This window comes from Calonectris borealis, chromosome 3, assembly GCF_964195595.1.
Source record: "Calonectris borealis chromosome 3, bCalBor7.hap1.2, whole genome shotgun sequence".
NCBI classification, from domain to species: Eukaryota; Metazoa; Chordata; class Aves; order Procellariiformes; family Procellariidae; genus Calonectris; species Calonectris borealis.
This window is the reverse complement of record NC_134314.1, coordinates 51,771,608-51,784,235: the sequence shown is the minus strand read 5'-3', so window position 1 is coordinate 51,784,235 and position 12,628 is coordinate 51,771,608. Positions and strand designations below refer to the sequence as shown.

Sequence of the window (12,628 nt, the reverse complement as noted above, 5' to 3'; positions counted from 1 at the left end):
AGGGCACGGCACGGCTGCCTGCCTGGCCTGGAGGAGGTGCGAGCTTCACCCCACCACCCCGTGAGTCAAGGTCTTAATGGAGACCTTGCTCCTCCTGCTACATATTGAAAGCTGGCAATGCTATTGATGGAGACTCCATGAAACACGTTCATAATACTATGCTAATAAGGCAGCAGTGAGGCTATTGCACCCTGTCATTAGTGATCCTCGTGAAGAGCCTTCATGCTGCCTTTTCCTACAGGAAAGAAACCTCTGCAAAAAAAATCAATGTTGCTGTACTGTTTTTGTCAGACCTACCAAGCTTGGCACAGAGTCCTCAGGTGTAGGTGCTGGGCTTTCACCAGAAAAAGTCAGCCTGGGTAAGCGGTGAAACTAAACAGCATTTTATGGGCAACACTGTATTTTTTTTTTCCCCCACAGATAATCCATTGTCCCCACCCAATATGCTGCTCCTTACATTTAGTACAACAGGGGATGCTTGCAGTGACTGGCATTGCAAAATAATAATTCACATGTCATGACATTAATCTTAATACTCGTGATCGTAATAAGGGCTATTCCAAGCCTGTAATATACTCTGCAGTATTGCACTGTCCTCTCAACTGAAAAACGGAAGTACCTTTCTTGGGACTCACAGTATTGCTGCTAGCTCCTTTCCACTGAAGACACACAGAATTGGTGAAAAAACCATATAGAAATAGGTAGAATGACATGAAAATCAGAGGTTATGCCCACTAGCCTGTTATATTTTTCCACTGGCGTTGTTAGAAAGCCCAACAAAGAATGGGAAGAAAGATTAGAAAAGTTGTAGGAATAGAGGATGAGAGAGCTGGTTTTGATCTTACCTTCATTTGTACTATATCAAGCCTCTTAGCTGAATTACAGCCTTGGCTCAAAAAACAGAACATGTATCATTTGTTTTATATTAATCTACATATCAAAATCATCCACGCTAATGATTGCTTAAGATTTCACTGCAAGTTGCTCTGTATTTCTTACTGCCCAGAATACCTGTGCACCTCCCAGTAAAGCAGAAGTACATTTCAGTGCATGCCTAAACTACAGTAATTTTAAACCCTTCCCCCTTCCTCTGAGCTTACTCTACAACAAGTACTAAATGGTTAAGCTCACTACTGAGTCCAATTACGAACATGAGGAAAATACTTCCATCTTTGGCATAAAGTAAGCACAAAAAGTTGCCTTTCTGCTTGACTAAAAGCCTAAAAAACAAACAATGCACACAGCATACATTGTTCAAGAAGTGAGCGCAAACAAGCTTAAAAGCTGGTGAACTTTGTAGCTGTCGTGCGGGAGCAAAGCGGGCAGAACCTACTGTTCCCACCCCGGCACCCCGGGCAGCGGGTGCAGAAACGGCCGCGCAGCGCCCATTGGGATCCTGACCATTAACCTGCGCATCAGCACTGGGAAATCCAAACTTGCGCCTCAGAAAATAAGCAGCTATTAAAAAAAAAAAAAGGGTACAATCCTGGTTTCTCCTGCGGCTCTAACAGGACCTCTGTCTCACACGAGCGGGAGCTCGGCAAACAGAGCGAGAGCAGAACATGCCCCACGATGCAGAGGACTCTTGTAAATGCCTGGGTGTTAAATCCAGCCGCAGACAGCAAAACAGAAATGCAATTATACTGCATGCACAATTTTAAATTATTAAACATTTTAACTTACTCTGATTTAAACATAACAGCATCTAGGGAAAATTAAGTTTTTATGGTGCTTATGCTATATCAAGGACTGGCTACTATAAAGAGACAGGAAAAGATTTGAGATAGAAGTGCAGATTGCACTATGCGAGATGTTTTCGGTTTCCTTCAAAGTGGTTCCCTGTTTAAAAACAGGCTTTGGTGTGAGCTTTTGAAACCTACTAACTATGCAAAACCTGCTATTACCTGTGTGATGGTATTTCTCCAGCACTTGCAAACTCCTTGTGCATCTAACAGTTCATGCCCCCCCGATAAATATAATAACCAGGGTTAACTCCGTTAAACAAAACAAAAGGTAACTGAGAATTTGCACTTTGGTGTTGCAAGAGACAACATGGGAAAAAGTGTGAGGCTCAGAAAGAGATCCCAAGGAGCAGCCATCACACACAGAGCACAGGTACGACCCAGCTTTGAAAGTCCCTGTATGCAAACTCCTGCCTGCAAGCCTCTCTCCCCAGGCTCCGGTGAACGCTACCTGAGCTAGAAGCCAGCCTGGTGTAGCAGCCCCATGGAGACACGGATGCCCCATCACCAAATTTAACAAAAGAATGAACCAGGTAGGGCAGCAGAAAGTGCTGGCCATCTGCCTTGCTCCCTGCAATGGAAATATCTGACTAAAGGAAAGACGTAACGAAGCTGCTACTAGCCCTAGCATTTAAGGCTTCATTTTATTTAGCTTGCATACTAAAGAGCTTTAACAAGACAAGCCTTCACCCCCAAAAAGCACGCACTCCTTATTTAAAGGTTCATTCATCCTTTTCCAAAGGAAATGAAGAAGCTTTCAGTGAGCCAAAACCTGTGGGGAGACTTTCAGTCACCAGAGGCAGTAGCAGGTGCCTTGATTCCTACTCAAGTCAGCAGAAATCAGGTGCCTAATCCATCCGTGCCTCCAAAATCCCCTCAGTAATAGCTTAATGCAACAACAGGGAGAAGCAAACGGGTTTTGTCTATAGGCTGCTTCTCAAACAAAGAATACAAATTGTATGTGACAGGCTGCTGCGCAAGTTTGACTGTAAGTGTCTACGTGCAAGTGGAAGAGCTAATGGAGAAGTATGCCAACTTGAGCAGGGCATATTGCTGCCAGCCATTTTTAGTAATAATAAAAAAAAACCCCAACCAAACAGTAAAAGAAGGGATCACAGAGATCCTGTAGGCCCCATTACGCAAGACCCCTTGCTTTGAGCAACCTGCAATTTGGAAATGGCACGCGCCACTGCTTGCCCACGGCCACGGACCCCATGGGCCACACAGCTCCAGCATCAGGGCTGGCTGCCCTTGCTGGGCACAGCACACTAACGAGACTCCCGTCCTACCGTCCTAAGAGCTAACGCCAGTCACCCCCAAACCTTCCTTTTTCTCTTTAAAGGCATTCATCTTCATGTCCCGATGCACCTGTTTGCAGCAGCACCGCACCTCTGCTGCTACAGCTGTGAAACAGGTAACTGCCAGGCAGGGGGAAAGCCGTGCTTTGAGGAACGCGTCCTTCAGAGGCAACGCTGCTCAAGCAGGTCTCTTCTCCCAGTGCCCAGGCCTGTCCCGGCACTGGCCCCCGGGATTTTTTTGAGCTGCTTAGGTGGTTGCATGAGCGGGTAACCAGCTCAATGTAAAAACACCCTTGCTTTTCCCCTGGTGTACCATTTTCCATCCTTAGCAGTTACCCAGTCTAGAGAGCTGCCTGCCTACACACAGCTCCACCACCACAATGTGAGTGCAGGCTCGTGTTGGGTGGCACTGGTCCAAACAGGGCTCCCACAGTCGTCTTTCCCCTCCACCCTTCTTCCTGACAGATTTTGGCCAGATCAGCTCTCTGAACTGGCCTGCTGAACAGCAGAAGAACTGACGTTTGTGGAGAAAGAGAGGAAACTGGAAACCGGGGGACGTGGGTAGAAGAGGGAGGACGCAGGACAACCAAAGCCCTTCTTAGGGTCAGCTTACATGGCCATGGAAGACGTGGCTGTCAGAAGCAGCGCTCCTCTCTGTGCCCTGAGATGAAGCTAGCCTCAGTGAGCATAGGAGCATCCCCCGGGAAGTTGCAGCCATTGCTTCATATGGAATCAGTCTGACAAGCACCCCAAATTCAAGGATTATTTTTAAAGTTTTGGTTCATCTTTCAAAAGCGGAGAAAGAGCTAAATACAAAATTTAGATCCAAATCTTCCTGTGTAGGATGCCTGGACTAAGGTAGGGAGCCAGGTTAGGCACCTATTAATTAAAAATCTCACCTGGACATTGCTAGCTTCCAAAAGGCTCTTCTGCTCCTAACTTCATAGCTGTGCAATGGAATCGTCGTTTCCAGCCCCGCCCTTTATCTTCTGCAGTTCTCCCTGGGTGATAAAGTTTATAAACACACTGGCATTTTGATGTGGTTTTTTAGTTCACAGAAGTATTCAAAGTGACACCAGTATTTGGCAATACTGGAGAAACCATACACAGAGAGTTACGTTCTCACACTGAGCATCTGGGGAGAAACATCCAGCAAGGTGTTGGTGTGCTAATGCGAAATCAGTTCATAAAAGCCAGCACACCTTGCTCAGTTGTTAGCATTTAAAAGAGGCAGAGGCTTTCAGAGGACCCAAGACAATTAGATGCTCCAGACTCACTGAATTTCAATTAGATTTGTGCACTTACTTCCTTCAGGTTCTTCTAAAATCAAACCCATCGCTTACACCTATAATCATACTTAAGTTTTGAAGCACCTTTCTCCCTTTGTGCGTATGCAAGTCTTTACTGGGGAAAATCTTTTGTGTGGATGATTAACTTCAAACATACTTAAGTATTTCTTGAAGTAAACACAACTTAAGCACATTTAGATTTAAGCAGGTGCTTGCCTGCTTTTCTGAAGAAAGATGAACTTAATTACATGTCTACCTATTTTTCTAAACAGGGGCCCTTCACACATCTAGTATTACTGTTTTGCATGGTTTTTTTTTTTTTTAAACAAGATGTTCACATCACACTACAGAGTTTATAAACTCAGTTATTTTTAGATCCCTATAATACTCTCAGACTGGGATATATAAGTACAGAATATACTCACTTATTTTGAATATATTAATTTTCATCTGAAGAAAACCATTTACACATATCCAGTTTCACTACAATTTTAAACAGTATACGATTAGCACTAATTGTTAGATATGCCATGTTACTGTGTAATATGCTGATCTTCTAAAACCCTGAGTTGTAATCTTTAATAATCTGTCCCTAAACAGCAGTCTAAATTCGGCTTCTCCACAGAGTTTGCCTTACCGTATTTGACTTGTTAATAAACTTCCCAAAAGCTACACTCAAAGGGCAGTAAAATGTAAAGATCTACATTAAGATAGACATATTTGGATTCATCTCGTTAGAAATCAGTAATGCTAACTTTCATATTCTAAGTAATGCTTGGATGAAAGACAGGCACTAAAGCACTTTCCAATGAAAAGTGGGGAAGGCCTTGATGGCGCGTTATGCGAGATTTAAAAAAAGAAAAAAAGCACAAGCACAGCAGACATTGAATGACCACCTTCATATACATCTATGTCTAACTTCTAGTCTGAGGAACTTGGGCCTCGAATCTTTCTGGAGCTTGGCCAGAGCACTGCTGGGAGAACCCAGGACGGGGCTAAGGCAGGGACACTGGCTGAGGTCCATGAAAATTTCAGCTGCACCAGAGTAAGGTTTTACGCAGAAAGTGAAGCGACTCTGCCCTTTTGCACATCTGCGACGCAGTGCACTATTAAGCAAAATTAACTGATTATGTAGCAAACACGGCAAAATGAAGCACTGACTCCTCTGACAGTGCTATCTCCTTTTTAATGAGGCAAAGAACAATCTGTTACCAGGACCAGTGCTGCAGACAGTGTTTATGGTAATGGGTCCCAGCTCATCTATTTTTTTATAGTTGAGTACGTACCTCAGATGCCAGAGGTATCACACATTAACTGCTGAGCCTACAGGGGCACAATATCTGGCCATGTCATTGGAGTATTAACAAACTTGTACAAAGGACCTCCAACAGTTTAATACGTTTAATGACATCTATTCTAGTCCTCCCAATCTCTTCCAGAGGCCTCCACCTCGCTTTATAAACACTCAGTCCAACCCATTCTTGCCCGTATGGCTCATCCTCCCCCGTTACCTTGAACTTTCCTTGCCTCCAGTATGTTGTGCTGGCCATGCTTAACTTATTGGGCTTTTGGAAGCCAAGGAGCAGCTGAAGAACATGGCTAGGAAACTCTACAGGCAACTGCAGAATCAGCTAAGCTGTGCACAAAATAGGTCACTCATTCTGCATTATCGAATGTACTTAGGGCAATTACAATCACAGGGAACCATTTTGAACTGAAAAAAATACAGTAAGGAACAGAGAAGAAGGGAAAGCCAGCAATAGCAAATGTGAAGTCCTATTCCTTCGCAAGAGAATGCCATCCACAGGTCACCCTGTCTGGAAAAAGAATAGGCTTTAAAACGGACATGGCTTTTATCACGTAACTAAAGGCTGCAAGAGGACACATTTAGGTTTTCTAGTACTGTGATGAACATCAGAGGCAAGAGCATGGAATAAAGCATCAAAAATCTGTAACAGCAGCCTCTAGAAAGGAACCAGATGGGAGTTGCTACCCATGCAAGAACCTGGGTGGGAAGCCCATGCCTCCCAAGAACCCCACTGTCTTTCCACAAAGCTTCCTCATCGCTTGAAACTTCTCAGAAGAGCACATTGGAAAGGGAATAACGCACTTCGCAGGGCTTTTAGCCTGTAAGATAGAGTAAGAAAGTGTTTTCAATTCTCAGTTCTTGAGGGGCCATGCATCTTTGAAAGAAGGTCTCCAGAATCTGCTCCCCAGTGACCATCGAAACCAACTCTTCTGCCTGGATATCCTGCTTTAAATTCACACCCAACTAACTCTAGTGAACAAAGGGAGGCTCTTCCTCCAGGGAGCCAGAACGTCTTGTATTAAACATATCCTGACATGTGAGTGTCTTGCATTAGTGAAGCAGGTTGGCACAGAACACGAATATGACAAGTGCATTTGTGAGCATCCCTTCTTGCACAAAGCAGCCCACTGGCTGCATTTCTTCCCCTTGCAGACAGAATCCCTTGCAATTACAGGCTTGAGTGTTTCCTTATGTGAAAACACAAATGCAACTTAACGCCTTTAAAAGTAGTAAGGGCTCACCTTGGAAGTTGGGATTCAAACTGTTTTGAATGAGACAACCAAGCAAAGGTGTGCCATGATGAGTACAAGTCTTAACTGTGTAGCATGCAGACTGACAGGAAAGCATCATGAGGTATGGGATATTTCATGTCAACCAAATTTTTTCATGTCAATTATCAAATTATTTCATGTCAATCAAAATCACTTTCCACTCCGTTCTTAAGACACTCTCCAAACAGGCCATAAGCATTACTGAAAACAACAAGCATGGTTTCTTGTGCAAGGTGAATGTTTTCATCATCTAAACATGTGGGTTTAGTGGGTTTCGTAAATGAAAAAATACGTGAAAGTAAAGTTATTCTGATTTCTTGTTTGTTTTTAGTACTTCACTTGAGAAATACAGGTCTAAAGATTACATACAGGATAGCACTGATGCAGAAAGGGACTATGACACTACACAAAACCGTAACAAGACTAATTCTTCCATCTCCTCCTAATTCCTCTGAGAATGCAGGATATTTACTTTTATCATCACCATCATTTGACTTCCCAGCCCTGCCTGCCAGTTACAGTAGTACAGTATGTACTGTTCAGAGTTGCTGAGTCAAAGAAAAAATAGCTCAAGTAATTAGAAAACAAACAAACAAAAATAGACTTTTATTTCTCTCCCTCCCCTCCTCCTCAAATAAAGCAACATCACGGACTGTGAATCACACCGCGGCCATCATATGTCCATACCAAAAGCCTCGTACTTGCTATTTCTTTTGCTGTGCGTGTAGACAAGAGAAAAATGTTTCACTAAGAGTTAGTCATCATAAAGAACCTGCTGAATCAATCATTTACCTTTGCAATGCAGGATATCTCAAGATTTCTGTTTCTGGACTGCAGATTTTTGGAGGAGGGAATATTAACTAGGGAAAGTCATGTCGTATGTTTGATCCTAACATTTATTGGCTTAGGAGCAGCACAGTTTTGTGTGACTCATTCAGTTTTAAAATGTACCTGCTGACACTGAAAGTAATTTTATTTTTACAAGAAAATCAAGAAACATAATACACTATGTTATATGCACACTCTTTCTCTCTTTGTGCCTCAGTTTGGACCATATATATTGCTAACGCATAAACTGGACCCCTAAAAGCTTCTCTTGGACTGAAACTGAAAATTAACAATGTACAAGCACCCCAAGCAGTAAGTGAACAACAGTCCCATTTAAGTAACACCAGAAAAACTGGCATCAATTTACAATAAGTTTTCAAAACCAGCATTTAATGCAGCTATAAAGCCTCTAAGCGACACGAGGATGCGTACTTCCAGGTAGAGATATGCTCTGGCTGCGTTGAAAGGCATGGGCAGAATGGAAAATGTATTTACTTCAACCAACCGCCGCCAGTGTATTTCTCTCTAAAGAAAGCAAATGGCTGAATAATCAACTGCAAATGACTTCTGGGTCACAGAAGGAGGCGGAGAGGTTGAAACCTTGAACTACTGCTGCTGATGTATAGTATCTTTATCTCCCTGCTCCCTATGGCCGTGTAGTTGCTGGTTATCTCAAAGGATGAATGACCTGCCTGCAATGAATTATGCCTGCTTATCTTCCAGACGGTGTATACACTAAGTCATTAAGTCATCTAAGAGTATAACCCCAAGGGAATTACTAAATGAATGCGAAATCCTGTCCTGCTCTTAGCCGCTGTGTCAGACTTCTGCGCGCTGCTGGTGCAGGCACGGGGGGAGCGAGGAGGGGCTCGACCGTCTCTCACCTGTTGGCTACCTGTTTTCCACTACTGACTTTTTCTGCTTCTGATGTTGCAAAGTCAGATGATGACAGAGTAATAACAGCAGCCATTTCCTTCAGAGGAAGGGAAAATGCAGCCCCCTCTGACCACCAAGATTTCCAAACCACAAACTCACCAGCTGAGACAAGCCGCCAACGTGAGACTAGCAGAGAGCTCACGGCTACCGTATTTGTATTGGGATATAATGGGTTTTGTCCAGATGAAAGGGTGCACTTCTTCTGAAGAGCAGCGCATTTTTTTTTAATTAAAAGAAATTGATTTAGTGACAGGATTTACAATAGGGTATCTGACAAGCCCACTGACCTTCACACATACATACAACTGACTGAGGCTTGATGCATTCAGAGAAGCGGATTCCCGCTTGAAACAATAAAACTGTTAAACATTGAGATCACTGACTCCTGCAGAAACTGAGGAACCCCCCCCTCGGTAAAGTGTAAAAGTAAAGTGTATCAAAGGAGGCTTAGGATAAAGACTGATCTGCACAGCGAGCCTTTCCAGATAACACCTCATGAAGTCTGGGGGATAAATAACATCTTTAAATGGAGAGGAAAAAAGCATGCCTGGCAAAGGATCACCCATGCTTTATTACAGCCTGGCAAAGCTCTAGCTCACCATTTGCCCGGGATGCTCTATTTACTGTCCCTACTCCCATTGCTCCTCGTACTGAGTAAGTCGCGCAGTAGTTAAGTATCTCCTTTCAAGTATTCTCAGTACCCACAAAAGAAAGAAGCTCAGCAGCATCCTTAATGAGAAGGGATCACAGTAGCACCTCCAGACAGCGCTAAACTGTTTGGCACCCAGCCTCTAAAGCTGTTTTCAAGGGGCTGTTGCTCAGGTTTGGTTTCAGCATCCCATTATCCGCAGCCAGGGCGATGAACACCCTCGGAGGCGTTTCCTTGGAAGTGGTGGTGCGGCAGCCTCCGCGCTCCACCCTGGCTGAACAGCAGCTGAACCTGAGCTTTACGGGGAAGGAAAATAAGCAGGATCCTCTGGGAAAGAACAAGCCCGTCTGAATGGAAATCTGTGCCTTTACAGAAGGGCAACAACAATCTCTAACCTTCTGCCGGGCGATACCTACACCATACACGAAGAAACGATGTTCAGCATCATTTCAGCATCCCCTCCTAAATTTAAAATGATAGAATAAAAAAAAATAATAATTTTAAAAAAGCTCAGTTTTCTTCTTGACTTACAGGCTTTACTAAATGAACACCCCTCCCAGCCTGGTCACCCTGATAGGTTTCCCTGAATGTTAACAGATAAAAAATAAAACCTAATCCTTGCTTGAATGTTCCTGGGACGGCGCCAAGATATTTATATCTTTCCACAGCAAAACTCAAACAAGGCCTTGCGGTGTCACTTGTGCCAAGAAAAGTCTTGCTAGGACATGGAAAGAGGAAATTGCTCCCGTTTCCATGTAGACATCAGAAAACTTTGTCTGGAAACAGAAGATGCTGGTCAGAGAGCAACCAGATTTCCTTTAGAAAGCTCCACACACCACACTGCTCAGAATTTTTTGGAGGATGGTTCAGGCTTGTTGTTCTTCTGTGTGTGTTTTGTTTTTTCTTTTTTTAATCGGGACGTTCTACGTGAAGAAAAACCCTTAAGTAATCCATGTTTCTTTTTCAAACAGTACTTCGCACCCAGAGACGTATCGGGCACCTCCGGAAGAGTGATTTTAATCTTATCTTCCTATGCATAGTGGTTTATATAAGGACTTAATTTTCGTTCTCTTATATAACACCTATTTTTTCACACTGTGCCTCCAGCCACTACCACAAATGAGGAGTTAAACTGCATGATGGTGAAAAGATTTCATTAATAGACTAGCCTCTAAGCTTGCGAGCAGTCTGCTAAAGGAAAAATAAAAGCAACAGATTTTCAGTTTTAGTAGACAAGGACAGCAAGGGCTCCCTTGTTAGCTTCTATTTATGGTCCCACAGCAGATGACCTGAATCTCCTCCATACTCATCCCCCTCTACAGAGCCTATAGCTTAGATTATTCACTTCTTAATGAAAACACCACCTGCCAGATGGACAAGAGAATAATTACATTACACTTACATTAATAAAATACATACGAGTCCTGTTTGCTGTGCACAGAGCGGTGCTTTACATCTGGGCCCATGTACAGTAGAAAGACTCTCAGAAATGGGATTTTCCTTGCTGTATTTTATGGTAATGAAGATCAAGATCTGATTTGTGCAACTGCCTGATGCAAATCTACTTGATGTGGGAAAGGCAGCTCTTGGAGTAATAAACTACCTTTCCTTATCATCTGAGCTCGCTGGGTTTTGTAGGCCAAGGTTCAACTATTGCATCCACAACGTGCTGCCATTCCCACCTGAAACCCCAAGCAGATGGAAAGAGACACCACCAGGAGCTACACAGAAGGACGGAGCTCTAATGGGAGTCAAATAGAGGCAGGGACCTTATCTGAACTTGATAAAAAACCTTTGGATTTAATTTTAGGGGTGAGCAAAAGTTCAAGCCAATTATGCCCCCGTATCCCTAATATTATCCACAGCATCAACCACCAGCATGTCCTACCCTGGCGGTGTGTCTCCGGGAGCATTTCCACCTCTCTGCTAAAAGCCTCATTATTCATGTTTCTGGGAAACAGGGGTAGAGAATTAGAAAACAAAATGCCTGAATGGGCCATGTAGCACATAATAGTTTCATCATTAAAAAGACGGCCACAGAATGAGTCACTTACTTTACAGCCACGGCTGCATCTGCATTGCATTGAGGAGTGCAGAAAATTGATTTCCCTCCCCAGAAATGTCCTGAACTGTTATGGCTTTTATCCAGGAGGGCAAGAAGACCAGCAGGCACTTTCTGCTGGTTGAATCCATTTCTCTCTCCCCCAAGAAAGGCTACACCTTTAAGAAAAAAGGCTACGCTTTTAAAGTTTAAACTCCAGAAATTCTGCTAACATAGAAATTTCGGTGATACCATTTCTTTCTGTCTGTCCCGCTACTCCGAACAGAAGCACTTCGCTGGGGCTAGTGAGACTTTTCCAACCTATTCCTAGTTTCCTGGCTCTTGTTGCCTAGATGAAGCAGAACTGTGAAAGACCCTTTGGGGACTTATCAATCCGTGTTTGCAGACACTGGAGGAAACTACTGTTTGCTTTGACTGAAAACTTAAATTCTGCCATTCAGTTCAAGGGTACCAGAAATGCATGACGTTTGCATCTCCTGGATGGCAGTTGTCCTCACAGGGTGAAAGAACAGGAGCACAGCCTTCATTTTGCACCTGGTTCACTCCCTCTGCTACTGGGAAAAACAGTAAAGTTTCCCCTTAAAAGGACTAAGTGGGAAGTAAAGAAGATGGAAGAAGCCCAGAGCTAACACTAAGCAACACTGCAAAAGCCTTGCAACAAGCCACCCTGTCTTTCTGGCTGACGATTAAACACAGATTTCCTTGAGGGAAGAAAACATATCCATCAGTTTGCCTGAGACCCGAACGTCAGTCGTAGCCAGACAGGAGTCCTAGTTTCACCAGGAGCCAGACTCCAGCCCTGGATGGTTTCCATCAGGATCCCATTAAGCCTGTGCATGTGCAGCGCTCTCAGAATTTGCAAGAGCCACGTGTGTATTCAAGAGCAGACTTGGATGTTGCCTTTGTTTCTGGCTTCATAATGGTTCTCATGTCCCTTAAGTAACAGCCTGTTTTCTGGAAATTCAGTAATTTCTTAAACATGTTCGCAAGTTTATCCCTCTTATCTGGCAAACAGTATTGAAGCTATCAAATGTCTGTAGCTTTTGTTTTTACGTTTGAAGACAAAACACTGTTTCTCTTACGAAAGATGTTGGTTAGACCGCATATGTCGGTGCTCAGGAACCTTTTTCCCTTACCATACCAATGCCTGCAGAGGTCCTGCTACGTACGGCTCCTGGTTTGTCTCCTAGGTTCTACCGAGTTAGTCTAAGCAGATGTGAGGTGTCACAGAATTGGACTAACGC

The 12,628-nt window shown here is 43.6% G+C and overlaps 1 protein-coding gene and 1 long non-coding RNA gene across 2 annotated transcripts in view; both read right to left on the bottom strand.

The window, feature by feature from the left end:
- FOXO3 (forkhead box O3) overlaps window positions 1-12,628 on the bottom strand; it is a 97,672-nt gene that overhangs the window by 40,146 nt on the left and 44,898 nt on the right. The window lies entirely within an intron of this gene.
- LOC142080357 (uncharacterized) overlaps window positions 1-12,628 on the bottom strand; it is a 34,964-nt gene that overhangs the window by 16,241 nt on the left and 6,095 nt on the right. The window contains exon 2 of the long non-coding RNA XR_012672971.1: window positions 1-12,628. This exon is cut by the window's left edge and continues 16,042 nt beyond it. This is a non-coding gene — a long non-coding RNA (uncharacterized LOC142080357).